The sequence below is a fragment of the Notamacropus eugenii genome, chromosome 1 (assembly GCF_028372415.1).
Source record: "Notamacropus eugenii isolate mMacEug1 chromosome 1, mMacEug1.pri_v2, whole genome shotgun sequence".
NCBI classification, from domain to species: domain Eukaryota; kingdom Metazoa; phylum Chordata; class Mammalia; order Diprotodontia; family Macropodidae; genus Notamacropus; species Notamacropus eugenii.
The window spans coordinates 699,475,798-699,501,401 of NC_092872.1; the positions used below are offsets into that span (position 1 = coordinate 699,475,798).

Consider the following 25,604-nt stretch of genomic DNA (forward strand, 5'->3'; position numbering starts at 1 on the left):
TAGGTTTGATAAGATTTTATGGGGTATACAGAGAAATTAGCTCCCCTTGATAACATTGTTTCATGGAAAAATGTGTTTTGAGTTCCAAAAATCTGACTTGGATATGAACCTCGGGAATGCAACTCATTTGTAGTCTGGGGGCTATTGTATTAAGGGACTTGTGTTAGAAAGCCCCTGTGCTGTACAGGGAGCCTTTCCTCTGTAGGAAAACAACTCTGGCCCCAGCCTGAGGCATTCATCAGGCTCCTCGATGATAGGCCTTCTCTCTAGCTTTTTCCATATGATTTTTGTTTGCCTAGTCTGTCCTCTTCTTGAACATCCAGAGAAGGGGGCAGGGAGGAGGAAGAAGAGAGGACAGATAGGAGAGAGAGACAGACAGACAGACAGAGAGAAGGGAGAGAAAAAAAAGATAGAGGAGAGAGAAAGACAGAGAGAGAGATGGAGAGAGACAGAGACAGAGAGAAGAGAGAGAAGGGAGAGAAAAAAAGATAGAGGAGAGAGAGACAGAGAGAGACACAGACAGAGAGAAGAGAGAGAAGGGGGAGCAAGAAGAGGGGGAGAGATAGAAAGGAGAGAAAAGGAAGAAGAGAGAGAGAGACAGAGAATGAGAGGATAGAACAGATAGATAAGAGGATAAACATGAGGGTAAGAGAGAAGAACATAGAAGAGGAATGAAGGAAAAAATTAGGGAGCTAGAGGGGAAATGAGGAAGAAGGGAAGCAACCCTCATTTCTCTGTCCTGAACTCCATTTGTACACAGCTGACTATCCACTGGACACCTCCACCTGGATGTCCCATAGACCCCCTCAAACTCCCTGCATCTGAAACAGAACTCACCATGTTTCCTCCTCAACATCTCCCTCCTCCAAACTTCCCTATTTGTTCTGAGGGTGTCACCCTCCACCCAGTCACCCAGGTTCACAGTCTTAGCATAATCCTTGACTCTACCTCAAACTCATATTCAGCCAATGGTCCAGTCTTGTAGATTCAGCCTCCAAGGCATTTCTGGCAAGTGTCCCTTCCTCTCCACCCCCCCCCCCCCCCATTACCTCTCTGCTAGACCATCATAATTAGTCACCTAACTGGCTTTCCTGATTTCTGCTTCTTTCCTCTCCATTCCTTCCTCCACATAGTAGCCAAAATAATCTTCCTAAAGCACAGACCACACCTTTTCAGTCCTCTACTGGAAAACTGTCAATGGCCCCCTATTTCCTCTGAGATAAAATAAAAATTCCTCACTTTAGCATTTCAAGTCCTTCACAATGTGGCTATACACTACCTTTTGATACTTAATTCTCAATATTTCCTGCCATACTTTCAGTTTCTGACCATACTGGCCCAATAATTTTCCTTGGACTCAGCCTCCCATCTTTGCCTAGTCAGGCCTGCATGTTTAAAAGGTACTCACTCCATCCTCACCTCCTTCTCTCAAAATCTCTGGCTTCCTCTAAGACTCAGTCCAGGGGCTTGCTCTATAGGAAGCCTTGGCTGATGCCTCCAACTTGGGAATACTCTCTTTTTTCCAAGATTAACTTGTATTTACTTACCTCTAAACTTGCCTCCCCTCGTCCCCAGTGAAATATAAGCTCTTTGAGGGGGAAAAGTGTGTTTCTATCCCCAGTGCTTTGCACATAGTAGGTGCTTGTTAAATGTTTCAATAAACTTCAGTGTCTTCTTATGAGCTCCAGAATCAAATCTAAAATGCTTGGCTTTTAAAGCCTTTTATAACTCAGTTTCTTCCTACCTTTCCAGTCTCCTAACACCATACTCTCCTCTGAGTCCTCTGGGCTTCAGTGATGCTAGCCTCACGGCTGTTCCTGGACCTCCTCATACTGTTCTCCCAGGCTGCAATGCCCTCCTCCCTTCTCCTCTCTATTACCTGGCTTCCCTGCCTTCCTTCAGGACTCAGCCAAAGTCCCACCTTCTACTAGAAGCCTTTCTCAATCCTCCTTAACTTTAGTGCCCTTCCTGTGAGACTGCCATCAGTTTACCCATATAGATCTTGTTTGTACCCTGTTGTCTGCTGGTTCTCTTTCCCATTAGACTGGGAGCCATTTAGGAGCAGAAATTGTTTTTAGCAAAGTGCCTGGCACATAGACACTTAACAAATACTAATTAATTGATTGGTGAATTGAATTGAGCTGAGAAAAACTGGCAAAGAGGGAGTGAATGAGAAAGACAAAAATGCATAAAAGCAATGAGGGAGAAGAGATAACAAAGGAGAAGAGGAAGAAGGGAAGGAGAAAGAGAGCAAAGGAGGAATAAAGGAGAGGGAAGAAGGGAAAAATAAAAGAATAAAGTAAGAATAGGGGAGAGGGGGAAAGAGAAGGATAGAGAGTAAAGAGAAAAAGGAGGGAGGGAAGAAAGGAAGGATAAAGAAAGTAAAGAGAAATAAAAGAGGGAGGGAAGAAGGGAAGGATAAAGAAAGTAAAGAGAAATAAAAGAGGGAGGGAAGAAGGGAAGGATAAAGAGAGTAAAGGAGGAATAAGGGAGAGGGAAGAAAGGAAGGGCAGAATAAAAAGGGAGGAAGAGGGGAAGGAGAAAATAAAAGAGGAAGAAGGGAAGGAGAGGTGAAAGGAGGAATAAGGGGAAGAAGCAGGGATTGCAGGAGGAAAGAAGGATGAGTGGGAGAGGGCAAACTCTTGAGGGAGGGCAGGAATGAGGCAGGGAGTGCCAGAGGGAGCTAAGGGGAAGCAGACAGACAGACAGCGCCGGTCCCGCTTTGACTCTTGGACCCGAGCCCTCGGGGCGTCCTGGGAGCCAAATGATCTTTGCCTCTCCATTTACCTCCTCCCTGTTCTATCTCTTTCCAAGAGATTCAAGAGCTTTGGCATCTGTGGGTCTCGTGGGCTGTCCTCGACCTTTGATAGAACCCCGGGAGCTTTCAACAGTCATTATCCAAACTGGGGCAGGGTGAGGGGCTGGGAGCGGGGGAGGCGAGGGGGGAGGCGGGGGGGAGGCAGCTCTGTTCCTCTCTGACAAACCCGCAGCCCCAGAGGCCTCAGTGAGATCGTGTGAGGGGCTGGAGGGGATGTGCAGGCAGAAAGAAAAGAAGGGAGGAAGGCAGTCTGAGAGGTCAGCGGTGTCCCTGGGCCGGCCAGGGTGCAGCCAAGGTCGGGTGCGGATTGGAGAGGAAAGGTCCGAGGGGCTAGTGAGAGGGTGCAGCCGAGTTCCGAGGGGCAAGATCCGTCCTTTGGGCTGTGCGGGGCCCGGCCTCCGGGCTTTGGCTGGCCAGCCTCCGTCATGGGACTACAGCTTAGCGGTTTGGGCCGGGTAGACACGCAGCCTTCTGGTCATCGGCCTCCAGCGAGATGCTGGAAGGACCGCGGGGCTCATGGCTTTGGGATGCGGACACTCTCGGGTCCCAGGCGAGCGTTAAGGAAAACCCTGCGGACAAAGAGGAGCCTGGACTTAGAGGGTCTGGGAATGGGTCCAAGGCAGTAATCCCTTGTACTCTGTGCGAGTTTTCCTGCTCATGGCGATAGAGGAAAGAGGCAGGAGGCTCCCTGGGGGAGGCTCAGAGTCCGGCTCCAGAGCACCCGGATTTCAATCTGGTTCAGCTCCAGGCTGCGGATCCTGGGGCCATTCACTCCCTCTCAGGAGGGCAGTTTCCTCCTCTCAAAGGAGGATGTGAAATGAGGCTGGAGGATTTCTAAAGTCCCTTTCAGATGGAACCCCTACGATCATTTGATGGGTAACTGAACATAAAAGGATTATAATAATCCCTCATGTTGGCCTAATATTTTCCAGCGTAGGAAGCACTTTCAAACAAATTATTGGCTTTGCATCTCACTGACAGGGAGAGAATCAATAGCCCCATTTTAGAGATGAGGAATTTGAGATCCAAGGAGGAGGAATTACTTGCCAGGTCCTGAATTCGAGTCTTCTACCTCCCAGGCCAGTTCCTTTTAGGCAGAAAGGACCTTTTTTTGTCACTGACTTCTAAAGCAATCTGATAAAGCCCTAGGGACCTCTTCTCAGAATGCTTTTTTAAAATAATTGAAAGAAATACTAAATTTCAGTTAGAGGCTAGTGAGAATAAAGACATTTTTTCCTGACCAAGCTTTTAGATTCCCCCAGAAATCTCTCCATGGTTCCCAGGTTCAGAACCTGTATTCTAGATCACCTCCTCCTAGTCTAGGTCTAAGATATAAAAGCAGGCATAAAACAATGTGGTCAGCTAGTGGCACTAGGCCTGGAGTCAGAAAGACGAGTTCAAAGGTGACCTCAGACATTGACTAGTTGTGTGACCTTGAGCAGATCATTTCTGTTAACCCCAGTTTCCTCATCTGTAAAATAGAAGTAAGAATACTTTCACTACCTTTTGGGAGAGGGGCAGATTGTGGTCAAAGGACTTTGTACGAGTGAAAGTACTGTCGAAATGCTGGTTATTAAAATTCCTTCACTCATCAGCTTCTTCTATCTCTTAGAGAAAAGGACTGACTGGGGCCCTGAGTTCAGCCTGTCTAGTGATCCGAGGTGAAACGTTGACAGTGTAAAGCTCAAAGGGGCTGATTGCAGAATACCGTAATTGGGTGTTTATGTAATGGATGTGAGGAAGGATGACACCCCATTTGTCATCTTCTCTGGCCCATTAGGAGATAAAAGATAAAATTCCTTAACCCTCTCTCCTACCTTTTCCCGTCCTCTCCCATTCTCCTCTCTTCCTCACCCTCCTCTCCACACACCCTCTGAACCAAGGATGATTTTAACTGGCCCATCCATAGGCACTGGAAAGGTTTCTTAAAATGGACTTGGGCCTAATGGGACCCAGAGCGTTGGAGTCAGCGGTGCCAGGGCTGGAAGGGAGTCTTGGGAACAAGACAGATGTTCCCATTAGCACAGCTCAAAGCCGGAGAGGATGGGAAGCTGCCCAGTTCAGACCCATGCTAAACTAAACCTCTGTGTAAACAGATTGGAGATAGGGGACAACACGGAGGAAAGTGAACATCCCCGCCCTCTGAGTTCTGGCCACAGGCTGGGGCTATTATCATTGGCACATCAGCTGCTGCTACATCCTGGCCAAGGTCGTTACCCTCTAGGCCATGTGGAAAGTATTAATAGTGGCATCTGAGGTCAAACGGGTCGCAAGCACCACCCTCACCCTCTCCCCGGATGTGATAGAAGAAAAGAAATATAGCTGGTGGGAGGGGGAGAAGAAACAGGAGCATCTCTTTTTTTTTTTTTTTTTTTACAATAGCCCTTCTCCACTTCCCTGTTGATGAGGAGCCAGGAGACCTTAGCATCTGCTGTTTGGAATGGGCCGGCATTTGACATTTGCTCTAGGGTCGGCAGGAGTAATTCTGAGATAGGAGTCAATCTGGCTCTTAGTGTGGTGGAAACAACACTGCAAAGTAGAGGGAGCAAAAAGACTGGGTAGTGGTGATGATGATGAGGATGATGACGATGATGAGGATGATGAGGATGATGAGGATGATGATGGTGATGAGGAGGAGGAGGAGGAGGATATTATGCTCATTGTGAATAATAGCTTTAGGCTTGCAAGAGTTCTCCTTATTGTAACCCTGGGAGGCAGATAGTGCAAATGTCATTATTGCTACTTTACAGAGAAGAGAAACTGAGTCTCAGAGAAGATAAAGGACTCACCCAAGTCAAACAAATAGCCAGGGTTGCAGCCAGGGCTTAAATTCAAGTCTTTGGATGCCAGGATGAGAACACGCTCCGACCATTTCATCCAGCTCTGCCACAAAATAGCACTGTGACCCAAGGGCAAATCATTTGGCTGCTCTGGGCTTTGGATTTTATATCCATCAAATAGGACTAATAATCCCATCCTACCTTTATAGGGGTGTTGTGAGGACCAAGTGAAATGGTATTTGTAACAGTTATTTGTCAGTGCCAAAGCATTTTTGTTTACCTAGAACAGAGGCTCTTAATTTGGGGTCTTAGACTCCCAAAGGGTCCATAGAGAGATTTTAGGGGGCCCCTAAACCTTGATGGAAAAAATCTCATCTTTATTTTCACTGATACTTTGGTTTCCTTTCCATATTTGCTTTTCATAGCAATATTATATTGCTATGTGTTTTATTTTATGCATAAAAACATGATTCTTAGAAGGGGCCCATAACCTTACCAGACTATTGCCAAAGGGAATCCAGGCCACAAACAAGACATTAGCTCCAGGCCTGAATCTTTATGCTTTTCACCTGCTTTTAAATCTATTATTCCATTCAATTTTCACACCAACTCTTGTGAGTTATGTCATTATCCCCATTTTACAGATGAGGAAACTGAGACTCAGGGAGGTTTAATAACAGCAAATTGATACTACTGAGCTGGCCACACCAGCTACCTTGTCCTATGTCCCATATCCAACTCCTTTCTGCTTCTTCTTCAGGGTATAGGCATTAATCATTCATCATGTTGTTATTAGGGGCCTCCTCCATCCTAGGCAATCATATCAGAGAGACCATTGTTTCTGCATAGCGGTTGACTGTATTTTAGGTCAACTCATCACCTTGAGACTCTCCAGACTCTCCCTTCTCTTAATCTCCCCCCTGCCCCAGATGTGATGTTTCTCCTAGATGAGCTCCTCAAGGGCCCTGATGGCTCATTTTTGCATTGGAATCCCCACTGCTTAGCACAATGCCTGGCACATGGTTCATAAATCTGGATTATGAGCAAGAGGGAAGACATGATAACTCTGAGGTTATGGACCAAGGTCACTGGGAGAATGGCTGGGCTTGGTGCAGAGATGGGGAAGTTTGGGACAGGGGCAAAGTTAAGTGGTTTACCCAAGATGGACTAAGAGAACTTAGAAATGTATTCCAGAGTGAACAGTGTCGATTACAATGTGGGAATCAGCCAAGAACGCTGGACTCTGAGTCCTGGACTCTTGTCCTAGGGCTGTCTGCCCCCAACCTTAGCAAGTTGGAATTGCTTCAGTCTTTATATTTGTGCCCCCAGCACTTAGGGTAGGGCCTGGTACACAGCAGTCACTTAATAAATGCCAGTTGACTGATTGGCTCTCTGGGAACCTCAGTTTCCTCACCTATATATGGAGGAAGTTGGAGTCCTTACATTCTGTGTTCTAAGGCCCCTTCAGCTCTAGCATTCTGTGTTCTCAGGGCTTTTCTAGCTGACGTTCTCTGTTCTAAGAGCCCTTCCAGCTCTGACATTCCCTGTTCTAAGGCCTCTCAGTTCTGACGTTCTATATTCTAGGATTCCTCCCAGCCCTGACATTCTCTGTTCTCCAGGCCTGCCCAGCTCTGACATTCTAGGTCCTCAGCATCTCTATGACACTGACAGTCAAACCTACAAACACTTTCCTAGATTTCTAACAATTACTTAAAGTATGTGAATGAGTCATTGCTTGCCAATCCAGATGGGAGAGGGAGAAGGTTAAAGTTAGTTTTCAAAAGGTCCTCAAATCCATAGGTTACCTAAGCATTGTCATTTTGTCCTCTCTTAGTCAATAACTATAATAATACAAATATTATGGAGGAAAAGGGTCTGAGAAATTTTTAATCATTAAAAATATATCTCCATACTTGAAAAGGTTAGGACTCATGAAGGTACCTGATAAAGTTATTCCTATGTGTGAGGTAAGGGCAGTGATGGTTCAACTAGAGTAGGCCTGAATCTGCGTTCTCTCATTCAGAATTCAAGCGAATCTTTTCTTCACATCAGCAAAATCCATTTTAAACCAAATTTAAAGGTCACTGCCTGCTGAGGCTTTTCCCCGGGTGACTGGACCAGAGGCTTGTGAATTGTAGGTTCACAGCTGCAAGAAATCAGTCAACAAACATTAATTTATTTCCCACTATGGGCCAGGCTCTGTGATAAGCACTGGGGAAGTAGAGAAAAGCAAAACCACAGCCCCTGCTCTCAAGGAGCAAACAGTCAAATGCGAGAGACGACAAGCAAACGTTTATGCACAAACACGCTGTAAATTACAGGATCAGTTTTCGGAGACGCTCAACAGAGGGAAGGCACTGGCATTAAAGGGAGAGTCAGGAAATGCTTCTTGTAGAAGGTGGGATTTTAGCAGATACTTGAAGGAAAGCAGGGAAGGAAAGCAGGGAAAGCAGAGAAAATGTCCATAGTCAGGAAATGGAGGGGAAGATCTTGTTTCAGAGACATCCAGGAGCCCGGTGTCACTGGGTCACAGAGTTTGGGATGTGCAAGGGGTAAGAAAACTGGAAAGGGGGGTGTGAGGGTACATGAGGAAGAGCTTTGAAGGCCAAGCCAGATGATCAAACTTCAGTAGAAATGGAAAAATGTAACCTGGGGCAGAGGAGTCCATTATGCCTCATGTGGGACCCACAAGCACTCCCTCATGCTCCAGAACCAAATTACATTGATATTCTATGTTCTAAAGGGAAATGGGAAAATATTTAACAAAAGAAATAAACAGAAACAAGAAAGAAATAAAAATATTTAACAAAAGAAATAAAAACAAGAAAAGAAATAAAAATATTAAATGAAAGAAATAAACAGAAACAAGAAATAAAAATATTTAACAAAATAAACAAGAAATAACAAAAGAAATAAAAAGAAAGCATAGATAACGTTAACATGAAGCTTTCGAAGGCTTCTTGGGCCAGGGATCCTTCTTTACCTTTTCGTCGTCCCATTTGAGTTTGACACCACTGAACTGGGGTTCTGCCTGAAGAGAGCTGAAACTACCTGTGAGACCAGATGGGCCAGATATAGAGCTAGCAGGGGCATGCAGCAGCCTTAGTTGTATCCCCATTAGATTGAATGAATGAATGGAAAGCATTTGTTAATACACTATATATTTATTATATCTATATATTATATACTATATCCTGTAGAAGTGCTGGGGATACAGATAGTAAAAATGGAATGGGCCCTGCCTTCCAGGAGTTTATATTCTAATGGGGGAGGAAACACATTTAGAGTAGTGTAGAAAGAATGTGGGACTTGGAGTCAGGAGACCTGGATTCTATCTACTTCCAACTCTATCCCTAATCCTATAACTTTGGACTAGTCTTATCCTTTCCCTGGACCTCAGTTTCCCCAATTATAAAATGGTAGTATAGTGGATAGAGCACTGACCCTGGAGTCAGGAAGAATTGAATTCAAATTTGGCCTCATATACTTCCTAGCTGTGTGACTATGGGCAAGTCATTTAACCCTGTTTGCCTTAGTTTCTTCACCTGTAAAATGAGCTGGAGAAGGAAATGGAAAACCTCTCCAGTATCTTTGCCAAGACAACTCAAATGGGGTCACAAAGAGTCAGACACAGTGAAATGGCTCAACAGCAACAAAATGAGTTTAGCTTAGACGATATTAGAGGTGTATTCTGACTTGAAGACAGAGAAGGTAAGATTTCTGGTAAGTGAGGATTAACTAATTGGGAAACCCTAGGCCAGGAATGGGAAACCTGTGGCCTTGAGGCCACATGTGGACCTTTGACCAAATCCAAACTCCAAAGATCCCCTTAATAAAAGAATTTGTTGTGTAAAACTTGGACTCAGTCAAAAGGCTACACCCAAGGACCTAGAAGACCACATGTGACCTCAAGGCTATAGATTCCCACCCATGCTAGACTAAAGGGTCTCTCAAGTTCCTTCTAATGATAAAATTAGTTGATGATTTGACTCAGTTCTGTCTGGTCCTAGAACCTGCCTCAGAGCCACCCATAGTGGCCCTATGTGATAAATGTTTCCCCTTGCTAGCGTGAAATCAGCTGGCCGAGGGCGTGGACTCCATTGGGACTCTCCAGGAGAAATGTGTGAAAACACTGGGTTGCTTTTTTTTAAAGTCTCTAGGGAAACTTATTTATTTTGAAATATAAACATGTTCTTTGAGTGTAAAAAATAAAGTGTCTTGCTGTGTTTATTTTATAAAAAACTATTTGGCTAAGCCAAGAACAAGGTAAGCTTGTTCACCAAGTTCTAATATTTCACTTCTCTCCTGCTTATTTTCCCACCTTGTCTCTTCTACTAAAAGATTTATTGGTGTTGGAATAGACTGTCCCTCAGGTTAACCTCTCCTATCCTTTAGCTTCTCCTAATTTAGGGTTCTGTGTTCTAGCTAGTTCTAGCTTAATTCCAAGGCAGAGTTCAGTTGGGGGATCCTTTACACCCAGGAATGCAAACCAGTTACCTTGTGAGATTTCAGGAGGTATGTAGACATTGGAAGAGTAGTTAAAGAGAAACAGAGGTTAAGGGCAGTGAAGAGAGCCCTGAGCCTGGAGTCAGGAAAACCTGAGTTCAAATCTATCCCCAGTCACTTCCTAGCTGTGTGACCGTGAATGAATTAAAGGTAACCCTGTTTGCCTCAGTTTCCTCATATGTAAAATGAACTGGAGAAGGAAATGGCAAACCACTGTAGTATTTTTGCTGAGAAAACCCCCAGTGGGGTCACAACTGAACAACAACGAAAGAGGTTAAGGATGTGAGAAATCATTCTAGATTTAGTCAGAGGGCTCTGGATTGGGATCCTACCTCTGTCACTTACTGGCTCTGTGGTCTTGGGCAAGCAGCTGCTCTCCATTTACCACAACTGTCCTCAGAACCTTCATTGTCTCCCTCTCCTTTCCTTTCCCCTTTGGACATACTTATGCTCTCCTCTCCTCGGAATCAGTATTGCAAGGTTCAACACCATTTGTTCTGCTGTTGATTTGGGTGTTTTAGTTTTATTTTCCCATCTAGATCACAAGCTCACTGAGGGCCAGAAGAATGTCTTACACAGTATTTCTTTCATATTCTCCCAGTGCCTAGTACCATGATGGGCACATAGTAGGGAGGTGCTCAGGTGACAGAGTTTGGGCTCTGGTACTGGGCTGATGAATAGATGGATAGATCCATCTAAAGTTGTCTGCCATGTAGTATTACAGTCCCTACTAGACATTGCCTGGGAATGTCATCATGAGCTCCAAGCTTTGTGTGTCCCCAGCCCCATTCATAGTGGGCTGCACACACAGTGTTGAATAAATATTAGTTGAATGAATGATTGAATGAGTGAATGAATGAATGAATGAATGAATGAATGAGTGATGGTTGAACCTGGGTCCTTAGAATGTGACCCAGCAAAGACCTTCAGGGTGGAGTTCATGCTTGGGGCTATGGGAGTATGGAGGGGTCCTGTTGTAGACCCCTTCCGCCTCTGTTCTGACATCTTTCTGGCACAGGCAATCTGTTTTTGAATCTAGAATCTGCTTTTGGATACAGTGTCTTTTTTAGAACTTCCCATAAATCTGACTTTCTGACTCTCTGACAGTCCTCATAACACCCCCACTAGGATGCCCACAAAGAAATTCTTTGGGCTTTCTTCCCCCTGGAATGTGTTTCCCAAAATGGGGGGATGAGATTGCCCTTAGTGATGGGTCCAGCCTGGAGCAGATTTCCCAGGGCTGTTCCTTCATCCTCAAAGAGGACCAATGACATTACGAGGGTAGTGTCTTGACTTGTGTATACCAGGGGTTACTGACAGTATCTCCCCCAACCCCTGACTGCTGTTTGGAAGGGAGTCCTTTTGGGTGGCAGTGGAGGTGAGACACCAGAACATGGTAACAGTGGCCAGAGAATTACCTTGCTTCCACAGCTAAAGAGCATTTTGAGCTGGAAGGAGTCTTAGAGATCATCTGGTTCTAAAAACCCATTTTCTGGAGGAGGAAACTGAGGCTCAAAGAGGAAAATGACTTGTTCAAGGTCACACAGAGATAATCAATAAAATTCAGCCTTAGGACTTTTGCCTCCCAAGAGAGATCTCCATCCTTCATTGTCTGAAAACAGCACTGGGATGTCCGTGGGCATGAGGGGTGGAGTGGAGGAGAGAAAGGGGAAAAGCTACTGAGCTGAGGTGTTGGTGGGGAACAGTTGGATGCTAGGAAAGTTCATCTGTGTTCAAAATCTTTCCAGAGGCTTGAGATGGGAGGGGGAGAAGGGGGAGGGGGAAAGGGGGGAGGGGGAAGATGCTTATTTTTTTCATCTGCTGATCCCAAGGGAGTAACTTCAGTCATTAACCTGACTAGAAATCACACACAGTTCCTCCTTTGGTTCTCCCTTCTGTCATGCCTGTTTGTCCCCTCCCCCCTGCTAAAATCTGCAGCCCCTGGCTGGAAGATTAAACTCTTATCCCTTGTGCCTGAGATCAGAGCTAGGGTTTGGGGTTAAGGGGAGAAGAGGAGGGGCTGAGAAACCAGGCCCTTCTTTAGTCCGTGGACACTCTGCAGGCCTCCTGGCCCCAGCCAACTTCTCTGAAAGGGGGATGAAGCCAGCCCCTCTCTCCTCTCTCCCTCCTCCTGTCTTCAGGCCAGAACATCTGTGCATTCACCAGGGAATCTGGGCTTTCTCTGGCCCCGCAGCCAGCTTCATGTCAGTACAACAGAGAAAGATTTTCTGCTTGGGAAGTAGGATCAGAGCTGACTTTAGGGGCTGGGAGTCTCCTAAGGGGTTCCTTTGTTTGAGCCTTTTGACCTCAGGGGCAAGAGCTGGGATACACATCATCCCTCCTTGATTTCTGTCTTGACGTTTCATAGGCTGTAAAAGCTGGCAGGGACCTGAGCTATCACTTCATCACAGATGAGGAAACCAAAGGGCCGCCAAGGTCCATCTCTCCATGCTGTGAGACCACCACTGGGGAAGTGACCTGCCCAGGGGCATCCAGACAGCAAGTAGCCAAGCCAAGACTGGCACTTGAGTCTTATGACTCATGATGCCTAGAAATCCTGCCACATGAAGGTCAAGGGAAGGAACTAGAGGTGCTTAGCCTGGAGAGAAGAATTAACAGAGGACATAGTGTCTGTCTTTAGATCTTTGAAGCACTGCCAGAAGTCTCAGACTTCACTCTGCTCCACCCAAGGGGCTGGGGGTGGAAATTGCAAAGATGCCAGTTTAAGCTTGATGAAAGGGAAAGCTTCCTATCAAGGTGAGTTCTCCAAAAATGGAATGGGCTACCCCATCAAGCATGGATTCCTCTATCACCAGAGGTCTTCAAGGAAAGGCTTGAATGGATGCAGGATTCCAGTTCAGCTCCATATTGGATGAGCTAGACTCTGAGGTCCCTTTCAACTCTGAACTCCTGTGATTTCTGTGCCTAGATTAAATTCCATTTCAGCAAACACTTACCAAGGAACTACTGAATGCAAAGCACTCATTTCACTTTAAAATCTTCCTGTTCTCCTGTGATCAGTTCCTGAGAAGGGTCTTAGGTGATGTGTGAATTCAGAACACAAAGATGGGATGATGAGCTTCAGAAAACTTCTGGCAAGCTCCTGCCCATTATCCTCACACACAAGTGGTTTGTTTGGTGCAAGTATACTGGACTTGGAGTCTTGGCTTCCCACCTTGTCTCTGATACCTCATAACTTGGTAACTGAGCAAGTCATTTCGCTCTCTGAGCCTCAGGTTTTCTATCTGTAAAATGGGGGGTGGGGTGGGAATAATACACCATCTCCCACATGTTTGTGAGGAAAATACTTTTTTTAACCCCAAAGGTCTTTAGAAATGCTTTGAGGATCTGTGACTGCATGAAAGGGCGCTGACCCAGATCTCAGCCTTTTCATGGTGTGGTAGCTTGTCTTTAAGAATCACCGTAGCCAAGGAGAAAAAACATCATAACAAATCCAGTGATGAGTCTCCCTAGACTTAGTGAGGCTGGTCCTCTGATAAGAGAGAAGCCATGGGCTGCTGGGACTTGTTTGTCTTCCTACTATGCAGTACCCGACACATAGCAGGTACTTAATAAATGCCTAACACATAGTAGGCAGTTACTAAATGCTTGTTGGCCAACTAACTGACTTTTCCGGCATAACCTTTGAGAACCCTGGGTCACCTCAAAACTAGGAGTATTGGAGAAGGGTCTTAGTGGTGGTCTCTAGAAATGTAAAGTGCCTGAGTTCAAGTTTCTCTTCTGGTACATCCTGGCTGACTGTCCCTTAATAACTCAGTTCACTCGGAAGCTTTCTAGGTAATTCTCTTTGACTCCAAGGTGCAGATGAGGCACAGACCTGTATTGGAAAGGTGAGCCTCCTCATTCTCAAGTTCCTGATGAAAGCATAGATCCAGTCCCTCTGCCTATAGCAATGAGAATAATTATTCTTAATGATATGGTCCTGGAAGGACTGGTAATCATTTTAAAGGGTACCTTATCTCTCTTTTGACAAGGCTGTGAGAGCCTTAAGGAAAGCAAAGAGGAAGCCTAAAAAAAATTCTTTTTTCCTCAGTTTTGTTTTTTGTTTTAACCAGAGGCAACTTGTCTCTGCTGCTGGCCATGCTGAAAGTCTCCAGGGTCTGGCCACACAGTCACATTCATTCATAATCTCCCCCTGCCTAGTTTTAAAAGGAAAAAAACCCACCAGGCACAGCCCCCAGGGTTGGGATGGAGACCCTTGGCTCCTGTCCTCTCTCTTCTCAAACCCCCACCACCTTCCTCCTCTCCTCTCCCTCCTCCTATCCCTATCCACTCCTCCTCCCCCTCTCCCCAAGTCTCAGGCTGCCCTTTATTTATGGCAGACAAAGTGCTAATTCCCGGCCTGAGTGAGGTGGGCCCCGACCCTGTGGCCAAGAGAGGAAAGACTGTTTACAAGCCTCCGGCGGTTCTTGGCTCCTTGGCGGCTCCGCTCACTGTGACATGTTTATTCTCCAGGCCTGCTGCTAGCCGGGGGGTTTGGCAGACCTGGCCCAGGCATCCTTCTGATGGGGACAGGCTGGACCAGCAGGGCTTGTTTTCTCTCACTCATTCTCTCTTGCTTTCCATCTCTGCTTCTGTCTCTCTGTTTCTCCTTCATCCTCTTTCTGTGTCCCTCCCTGCCTTATCATCCTTATTTCTCTTCCTTTCTTCCTTCCTTCACTCCTTCCTTCTTCTCCTTTCTTTCCTTCCTTCCCTCCTTCTCTCCCTTTCTTCCTTCTTTCGTCCTTCTTTCCCTCCCTTCCTCCCTCCTTTCCTTCCTTCCTTCCTTCTTTCCCTCCCTCCCTCCTTTCCTTCCTTCCTTCCTTCTTTCCTTCCTACATTTTCACATGTAAAGGGGGTGGTGGAGGAGGAAGGAAAAGTAGTAGTCTCTTGCTCTGGTCCTGAAGGCAGGGCCTTCCCTATTGCTCCTTCCTCCCTTGCATGTTCTTTAACTAGGTTATAAGGGCCAGAGGATTTCTCAGTCATGTAAAGGTTGAGAGTCAATTGAAACCACTGGGCTGATGGTGCAGGGGACCTGCAGTGCCATTGAATGGAGAGACAGGAGAATTGGTTCCTAGTCCTTATCCTGACTTTAAGGGAAGGGGTGGGGAACCTGGAGGTTCAAGGTCACATGTGACCCCCTAGGTCCTCAAGTGTGGCCCTTTGACTGTTTGGATTACAGTTAAAAGGACCATAAAGTCAACCTGACCAACCCCTTCATCATTCAGATGAGGAAATAAGACTTAGAGAGGAAAATGAACTTGCCCCAAGTCATACAGCTAATTCATAGCAGACAAGGATTCGAATTATCACTAAGAACTGTTGCTCTTTTCCTCCCAGCTTGATTTACTTATTTTTTAATTTTGCTCATTAAACCCATTGCATCCTGGGCCTTCTCCAGTCATCCTGATGAATTTCTGGTCACTGGATCCAGATGGCTCAAGAGGGGAAAGTAAGGCTGGTGACCTTGCACAGCCCCCCCCTCACTCAAAACAAAGTCAAGTGCAATAAATGTCATCATTTCTATGATGTCATGGTCTTCTTCGAAAATGAAAGATCAACACAGACAGGATTCGAATCCAGATCTTCTGGCTCCAGATTCACTACCTTTTGAGTTAGGCCACAGAGAGGGAAGGGATTTCAGTAGTCATTTATACTGAGCTGGGACTGACCCCAAATCCCCTCCATCTCATCCCCAACAAGTGGTCAACCAGGCTTCTGGGATCCCCAGAGAGGAAAACACCATCATTCAAGCCAAGCCACTCCATTTCTGGATGCTAATTATTCTTGGGGGGTTTTCTTTCTTTCTAGCCTAAATCTGCTTCTCTGTGTGTCTTCTACTCATTGCTCTCCTGGGGTTCTGCCATCTGGGGCCAAGGAGAACAAATTAAATACAGAATCCCTCCTGCAACCGAGAGCTCTTTAAATACCTGAAGACAGTGGTCCAGATACCCTACCTCTCTACGTCTCCTCTTCTCAAGGCAAAGTATCGTCGTCCCTCTTCATATGGCATGGTCTAATGGTCTACAGTTCCTTGACGGTCCTGGTGACCCTCTTGTGCATGCTCTCCAACTCCCCCATGCCTTTCCTGAAATGGGGGTGCCAGAACTGAGCAGAATAGTTCAGACGAGGCCTGAGTAAGGCAGGAGAGGACAATGGGAGTATCATCTCCTACATTTTAGGCACATTGCTTCTTGTCACGTAGTCTCAGTTTGTAGAAGCTTTTTTGCCTCTGACATCTTACTGCTGATGTGCACAGATGTCCCCCCACCAAGAACTTGTTACACAAATTTGTCTTTCTCGTCTTATATTGGGAAGTTGAGTTTGGGTTTTGTTTTTTGAGCCCAAATATAGGACTTTTCCTTTGTCTCTTAAATTTCATCTTATTAGACTTGGCCCCTTAGTCTAAAGGAAGCGGCTAGATGGCTCAGTGAATAGTGGACAGTGTGCTGGACCTGGAGTCAGGAAGACCTGAGTTCAAATCTGACCTCACCCACTTACTAGTTGTGTGACTCTGGGCAAACCACTTAACCTCTGTTTGCCTTAAATCACTGTAGAAGGAAATGGCAAAGCATCTCAGTATCTCTGCCAAGAAAACTCGTGGCCAGTGTGGTCCACAGGGTCACAAAGAGTCGGACACTGCTGAATGATTGGACAGCATCAATCTAGCAGCCTTTCCGGGTCCCTAGTGTCAGAAAAGGACTGGACTAATTGAGTGCAGCAAGCAGTGATGGAGCATCTCCTCCCTGTGATCTCTCAAGTTCTTTTGAGGTCCAGAGTTTTATGATGCCAGTATTCTTCAAACCTCTGGATGGACTTCAAGATTCACATGACCTCCCCAGGGTGCTCCAGACAGAGAATGACCTGGGATACCACAAACCCACACCCTGTCAGAGGGCCAAAGCAGAGCTGGGCCGGAATTTGGCCAGTCCCCAAGCTTGAGAAAAGAAGGCAGAATTCTTCCTGCCTAACCCGACTCTGTGTGTGTGTGTGTGTGTGTGTGTGTGTGCATGCTTACACATGAGCAAACACACACACACACACACACACACACACACACACACACACACACACACACTCTCCACTCCACCCTCCTCCCCCAAGGCTTTTAGTAGAACACGTGCCTTTGTAAGCAACTTCTCTGTGGGTGAATGTGGCTACTTAGCTGAGTCTGTTAGCACACAAGTATTTGGTTGGAGCCACCTGCTTGCAGCTGTCTCCTTGAAATACTGGATTGTTAAATAAAGACAGTCCCAGTCTTGGGGCCTGGAGACCAAGATTTAGGGGTGTGTTCCCTGCACTTATTGTGTGATCTAAAGCCACCATCTCATCTCTGTGGCTTGGTTTGCTTATCTGTAAAATGGAGATAGGAATATCTGTATTTCCTCTGAGCATCCCAAGAAAGCACTTTTAAAACCTTAAAGTGAAATGAAATGTGAATTGTTTTTATTAGGGCCCTAATCTCCTTGGGGTTTTTAAAGGCTCCTGTCTACCTCCTTAGGGTGGCAAGGTATCTCAATGGATAGAACTCAGGGGCTGGAGTCAAGAGGTCCCAAGTTCAAATTAGCTGTGTGACCCTGGGCAAGTCACTTAATCTTGTTTGCCTCAGTTTCCTCTTCCATCAGGAAATGGCAAATCACTCCATTATCTTTGCCAAGAAAACCCCAAATGGGGTTACAAAGAGTCAGACGTGACTGAGATGCCTGAACAACAATGAAGTCCTTGACCTAATATTTCCTCAGTTTAGGTAGGACTTTCCTAGGAACTAAAATTTACATTCCTGTTAGTTTTTCTTCCCCCTAATAAAATGTTTTGGGGAAAATTGTTGTTATTGTTTTTTAAAAGTAAAAAACAAACTCCTTGTAGCTATTGTTGTCTACGTCTAGATTGTGTTCTTTTCCATTTTGCAACCCTTCACATACCCTGTCCTTCACCTCCAGATCTGGAAGAAACTTTCTGGAGTACTAAAGTTTTGGTTTTTAAATGAGCCTTGCTCCACACGCCAAGGGGAAGGTCAAAGGATTAAGAGTCAGGAGGAGCCTTAGAGATGACCAAGTCCAGAGGTCTTAACCTTTTTCCTCGATTTGGACCACTTTGTGGAATCTGGTACAGCTTATAGGTCCCCTTCTCAGAATCATGTTTTTAAATACAGAAAGAAAATTACAAAAGAAATTCTCAGACCTCCGATTAAGAACCTCTGCCTGATTTAGTCTAACCTTCTCATTTTATGGATGCTATGGAGGCTCAAACAGAGGATGGGACTTTCCTAGGGTCACAGAAGTAGTGAACATCCAGGCTATCGCTCAAACACAGGTCCCTGGCCTTGCAGATGTCATACTCTTTTCCTTGGCGCCAGGCTGCCTCTCTAAATCAAGGTAATGTGGGTTTTACTGTTTGGACAGGGTTCTCAGTCAGTCGGCTATCAGAACCACATGGTGTCAAGTCAGGCTTGCTGAGCCGAAGCCGAAACTCAAAGACCCGTCAGAATGCAGCATGACACGGATTAATGGGTAGGCCTGTACCTTAGATGTGGCCAGAGCCGTTAAGGAAGCCTTCAGTGATAGTTTGCAGCTGCCCCATGATGAGGCGCCACATAATGAGAAACTGACAGGCCTGGGTGACTTTAATAAGCATTGTTGGTGAGAACCACAAAGCCTGATGGTGAAGTTGTTGCTGGTCATAAGGATGGTATTGAGCATTACACTTGCATATTTCCCTGAGAGAGCTTGTCCCACCAGCTTATAATCACTCACAGCAGGACAAATACAAGACCCATTTGGATACCAGAAACTCCAGTACCTTTGGAAGGCTCAATCGCTCTGTGTCCTTGGGAAAGGTGGGGAATCACAGAAACTCAGAGATGGATGGGGTCCTCAGAGAGAATAGAGCCCAAGTCTGCATTTGAACAGCAAATCCTGTCTCATAAGTGAGTTTAGAGACTTCCAGTGATAGAAAACCCATGACTTTAACCTTTCTGTGCCTCAGTTTCCTCCTCTGTATAAAATGGGGATCATGAGATTTGCTTTGCCTTATCTCACAGAGGTATTGTGATAAGCAAAGGAGATAGTATAAGTGAAAACCCTTTGAAAACTATAAAGCATTGTACAGATGTAAAGAATCATTATTAGTAAGGATGACAAACTACACCGCAGGCCCAAGCTAATGACTCATTGTGTCAGCATAAGAAGTTGGCCAATGATCAGGCAGTATAAGAACATGTCCCAGTGGCACTCCCAAGGATGAAGGGCTCATCTCATCTGGATTCAACCCCAAACTGCCAGGAGCATCAAGCTCCCAATGTGGCTTGCAGACCTGGACTGTGCTACAGATTCTGAAATTCTCAATGAGTACAGCTACTGCTCACGGTTCACAGTTTTAGGGAACACTAGCTTGTCTAAGATCTTTTGTTCTATGAAGTATTTCCCCCTGAGAAGTAGGTAGGGTCATTATTATCTCTATTTGATGGAGAAGGAAGCTAGAACTCAGGGGGATTCACTCCCTTGCCCATGGTCACACAGCTAGTTAGGGTCAAGAGGAAACAGTCAGGACTGTGTCTCCCCTTGATCCAAGTCCAGAAAATTGTCATCCTCATGGCTGGAGGGCAAGGGGTGAAGATTTGGGAGATGTGTTTAATCAAACTGGTCTGCTTTGTTCTTGTAGAGTGAGGTAAACAGATACACTTCAATTCAGTAAACAATTATTTGGCCTGTACTGTGTATAGAGCACCGAGAGGGCATGGGAGATGGAGGGAGGAGAGAATGCCAAAGCAAGCTAAAATATGGCTCGGGCCATCGTGGAGGTTTTAGACTAGCAGGAGGTCTCCTAACTCCCTAATTTCCCAAGACAGCTCAAATCTCACCTCCTATAGAAAGTCTTGCCCAGTCCCCATCAGCTACTAGTGCCCTCCCCTTCAGACTGACTTCCTTCATCTTGTATATCTTTAATAATTTACTGGTGATTCCTCAATTTGGTGACTCCTTTGTTAGAATGTGAGTTCTTGGAGGGCAGAGACGATTTTTGCCTTTCTTGGTATCTCAAGCCCCTAATATAATGCATTGTATGCAGTAAGCATTTAATAAATGTTTGTTGACTGTTGACTAACACATCAAAGTAAAATGATCAGTGTAAGTGGATGGAAGGGGTGAAAATAAAAATGCTTTGTGAGGTCTGAAAAGGGAAGAGTCTTTATTGACTGGAGGACAAGCAAAGGTTTTCTGGAAAAGATAACATTTGAGGTGGGCTTTAGAAGGTCAGTAGGAATCCAGTAGGTGGGAAATAAGGGCATTCCAGGCAAGAGGAATATCATGATCAAAGGGTGAGAGAGATAAGAAAACAGCCAGGCCATCTGGGGAAGGACAAGTAATTCACTTTCCCTGAAGTGTAGAGCCTGTGGAAGGCAATCAGATTAGATAAGGATGGAAAGATAATGTGGCAACGGATCCTCAATGCCAGGCAGAAGAGTTCGAATGCTACTCAGTAGGGAGGGGCCCTGAAGGGTTTTGAGAGCAGTAGGCCCAGATTTCTGCATCAGGAGGCAATTCGAGGGTCAGATTGGAACAGAGATTGTGTGTCATCACTAGCACTTATTTAGAGTACTTTGCACCATTAACAGGCTTTGATCTGGTGAAACCTCTGGTATTGATGACATCTCCTACTAAAGCTTTAAATATGGTGGCCAGCACATCCCTACTGTAAGTCCTCATTGGCATCTGGAAAGAGGAATGTCTTCCTAAGGACGTCAGAGATGTGGTGGCTATACATCTGTACAAACATAAAAGGGGCTTTCTCATGCTGTGCCAACCATCCATCTGTTGCTTTGTGAGTTTTAGTTCAGGCTTTGCTACTACTAACTTGCTGTCTAGCTGGGGGGAAGTCACTTCCCTTCAATGGACTCAGTTTCCCCATCTGTAAAATGAGATGGTTGGACTAAATGACTTCCAAAGTCCTTTCTGGCTCTCACCAGTCTATTTACTATTCTAAGCATCCATTGGTTGTCTATGGAATTCAATGCCTTATGCTCAGTGCTAAGGCGTTATTTACCAAAATGAGTATCAGACATGGTCTCTGCAATCTATTTGGGGAGATAAGACATGTACTCATGAAAAGATAAGTAGTAATACTGAACACTGGGTTCCAGGGCCAGATGGGAGGCACTCACAGGGCTATTAGAGTTTAGAGAAGGGAAGGAACTGGGGCAGGAGATGGGGGGGTGGCCTTGGGTTGGTTAGGGCAGTCTTCCTGAGGGAGGTAGGGATGAAGCTACCCGCTAAAAGATGGTAGGGCTTGGATCGGTGCATAATGGGGACAATACATTCACAGTGGGGAGATTGATGCTCCCAGAAGCATTAAGATGAAACCGTACAAGGCATTTGTTTGCTTGGTTGAGAAAATGAACACCATGTTTGAAACTGAGATTTGTTTGGGGGAAAATCACTTTTAGACATTGTGGGAAAAATCCTGGCCCACATTTGTTATATATGGTATCAGAGAGCGGTGAGATTAGAAGGGATGGTAGAGGTCATCTAGGCAAAGTTGTTTTTATTTATTAAAGATTAAGCTGAGGCCCAGAGAAGTATGCAAGGTTATACGTACAGCAAGATGGTTGTGGAATCTAGGTTTCCTAATTACTAGTGTGGGTTCTATCTGTGGGTGATTCACTTGAAAGTCAGCATTACTCTTACACCAAAACCTATCAGTAGAGATACATTTGGGGACTTGATAGGAGAATAGTCTCTAGAAATCTGGGCTTCCAGTAAGAGATAACATAATTAAGACAGAGGGAAAGCAGCAGGTGAGATTTCTGCTGGTATGCATACATCCATGGTTACTTTTCAGTATAAGCAGGGGTGAGTTGGTAAATGTTTAACAACTGGCTCTCCAAAGTTCACATCTACATTGTTAAGATTTTCTCCAACAATTTCTTATTTCTAAACTCAAACCTGGAATTGTAGAGTTTGTTAATTTCTGGGTATAAATGCTCACAATGAGAATTTAACAGTCAGCTCTTTTGAAACTGGTTGGAGCTGTCTCCAGTACATCGCAGAGTATTCAGAACTGGCCTTGGAATCTCCAACTTTAAAATGTCAGCCCCATCAGTCTACCTTTAAGGCTTTATTCTTTTGGGGTTATTTCCTGCCTGTAAGTATCCACTTTTAAGATGCATACCTTGAAATAGGTGTTTTTGGTGGGGAGGGAATATTATTTTCAAGTTAATCAGTTAATATCCTACCAGGGATTGGAAACTGATACCTTCTTCACCTCACTGACACAACATAGGCTTCTTAAAGGGCAGTCTGTCTCAATTTTGTCTTTGTATCTCTGGAACAGGGATCTGTGAACTTTTCGAAACATGTGATAACTGCATTTCAATGTAACTGGTTTCTTTTGTTATCCTGCGTATTTTATTTTAGGCATTTAAAAGCATTGTTTTGAGAAGGGAACCATAGGCTTCCCCAGACTTCTCAAAATGTTTAAGGAACTTTGCTCCAGTGAAGTCTGGGCCTTTGAAGTCAATTCAGGGTTAACAGCTGGAAGAAACCTTTGGGGTCATTTAGTCCAAACTCTTCATTTTACAGATGAGGAAACTGAAAACTAGAGAGATTAAGTGATTTCATGTCACATGAGCTAAAGAAAGGGCAGAGTCAGGATATGAATTCAGGTTCCCAGTATGAAAACTCCCTCAGCTGATGTGGACAAGCAACTGGTCTGTGATTCACAGTCTTTGTTTAATAATCTAACAGTGGTCGCACACATTGTCAGTCAGAACCAGTATTTGAACTTAGATCTCACTGCTGAGGCTCCATTCGACTATGACATGCTGCCCCCTCAATAGCCGAGATACCAGACTTGAAAGACAGATGAAACCCAGTGAACATAGACAGAACTGGATTTCTCCACAGCGCCCTCTCAGGTCCAAGGAGGAAGCAGTATAGGTTCTTCATGGTTCTATTTACAGCTGCTCTTTACCAGCCAGAGTTCCATTTTTAGAATTAAAATACAATTAAATTATATTAGAATAATAGAATTAATTAGAAAAATAGAATTAAATACAAACTAGTTAGCTTGGTGAGGCAGCTGGTGGATAGAGGACCAGGAAGACCAGAGTTCAAATCCAGCCTCAGACACTTCCTAGCTGTATATCCCTGGGCAAGTTACTTAACCTCTGTTTGCCTCAGTTTCTTCAATTGTAAGATGAAGAATATAATAGCACCTACCTTCTAGGGTTGTTGTGAAGCTCTGAGAGATAATGTTTGTAAAGCACTTCGGACAGTGCCTGGCATATAATAAACTCTATAGAAATGCCTCTTCCTTTCTTTCTTCTTTCTGTGGTCTATCCAAACTGGCCTTCCTCCTGTTCCTCATGCATGACAACTCTTATTTCCCATCTTGATATCTTTGCCCAGGCTAGTCCTTATTCCTGGAGTGCGCTTTCTCATTCCACCTATTAGAATTCCTCATTTCCTTCAAAGCTCAGCTCAAGGGCTACCTCCTACAGGAATCCTTCTCTGATTCCCTGCTGCTAATATTTCTCCTCCAACTTTCCCAACCCCTTTCTTCCATCTTATATTTATTTGGCGTATATTTGTGTACATACATACATTATGTTTGTGTGCATATATCCTTATGCTTATATATGTAAACTTATATGTATGTATAGATATATACATACATATACATACACATGCATATCCATATCCACATACACCTGTGTATATTATTTCTCCTGATAAAATGTAATCTTCTTTAGTGCAGGGCATGTTTTATTATTGTCTTTGTAGCTTTACCACCTAACATGATGTCTGGCACATAGTAGTGGCTTAATAAATGCTTGTTGAGGGATTCTCTGCGTCCCTTTCAACATCCCACTTGAGCAGGGATCTAGTACTTGGGTTAATTTAGACCAATTAGGCTAATCCATGAAATATCTGACTTGGCACACCAGAGGGAGCTTAGAGGAGTTGGTTGTATGTGGAGGTTATAGAATCCAAGTCATAGAATGTTAAAGCTGAAAAGAATCTTGGCATATAGAATGTGAAAACTGGAAGAAATCTTGGAGTTCAGGTAGATGGACCAAGCTCCTCGTTTTACAGAAGGGGAAACTGAGGACTACAGAGAAGGGAAATGACTTGGTCCATGTCAAACAGGGAATTAGAGGCAGGATGAATTGTTTCTTAAGACCATGTATAACAAGAAAGGAAGGTGGGCTAATTCTGTAGAAAGAATGAGAGGTAGTAGGCCGTGCTAATATAATAAAAATGACAATTCTACCCAAATTAATATACTTATTTAGTGCCATACCAATTAAACTATCAGACAATTACTTTCTAGAGCTGGATAAAATAATATCAAAATTCATTTGGAAAAACAAAAGGTCCAGAATATCAAAGGGACTAATGAAAAGAAATGCTTGGGAAGGTGGCCTAGCGCTACCAGACCTTAAACTGTACTATAAAGCAGCAATTATCAAAACCACTTGGTATTGGCTAAGAAACAGAGAGGTAGACAAGTGGAATAGACTTGGCACTCAAGATGCAGTAGGCAAGGAATATAGCAACCTTCTGTTTGATAAACCCAAGGACCCCAGCTTCTGGGATAAGAACTCATTGTTTGACAAAAATTGCTGGGAAAACTGGATAACAGTGTGGTGGAAATTAGGCATAGACCCATACCTGACACCGTACACAAGAATAAAGTCCAAATGGGTACATGATTTAGGTATAAAGATTGATACCATGAATAAACTGGAGAAGCAAGGAATAGTGTATTTATCAGATCTATGGAGAAGGGAAGAATTCTTTACTAAAGAAGAGATAGAATGCATTATGAAATGCAAAATGGATAACTTTGAGTACATTAAACTGAGAAGTTTTTGCACAACCAAACCCAATGCAACCAAAATCCGGAGGGATGTAGTAAATTGGGAAAAAATTTTTACAGCTAAGCTCGGGGATAAAGGCCTCATTTCTAGAATATATAGAGAACTGACCCAAATGTATAATCATACAAGTCATTCCCCAATTGATAAATGGTCAAAGGATATGAACAGGAAATTTTCAGAGGAAGAAATTAAAGCTATCTATAATCATATGAAAAAATGCTCTAAATCACTATTGGTTAGAGAGATGCAAATCAAAACAACTCTGAGGTACCACATCACACCTATAAGATTGGCAAACATGACAGAACAAGAAAATGATAAATGCTGGAGAGGATGTGGGAGAGTTGGAACACTAATTCATTGTTGGTGGAGCTGCGAGCGCATCCAACCATTCTGGAGAGCAATTTGGAACTATGCCCAAAGGGCTACAAAAATGTGCATACCCTTTGACCCAGCAATATCGCTACTAGGACTATATCCCCAAGAGATCATAAAAATGGGAAAGGGTCCCACATGTACAAAAATATTTATAGCAGCACTCTATGTAGTTGCCAAAAACTGGAAGTCAAGGGGATGTCCATCAATTGGGGAATGGCTGAATAAATTATGGTATATGAATGTA

General features: G+C 44.5%; 1 protein-coding gene and 1 long non-coding RNA gene across 5 annotated transcripts in view; both read left to right on the forward strand.

Moving 5' to 3' along the window:
• The window catches only part of GSE1 (Gse1 coiled-coil protein), a 795,746-nt gene that overhangs the window by 32,094 nt on the left and 738,048 nt on the right, over positions 1 to 25,604 (forward strand). The window lies entirely within an intron of this gene.
• The window catches only part of LOC140521310 (uncharacterized), a 30,653-nt gene continuing 16,947 nt past the window's right edge, over positions 11,899 to 25,604 (forward strand). Inside the window, exon 1 of the long non-coding RNA XR_011972870.1 lies at positions 11,899 to 24,332. This is a non-coding gene — a long non-coding RNA (uncharacterized lncRNA). The remainder of the gene's footprint in view (positions 24,333 to 25,604) is intronic.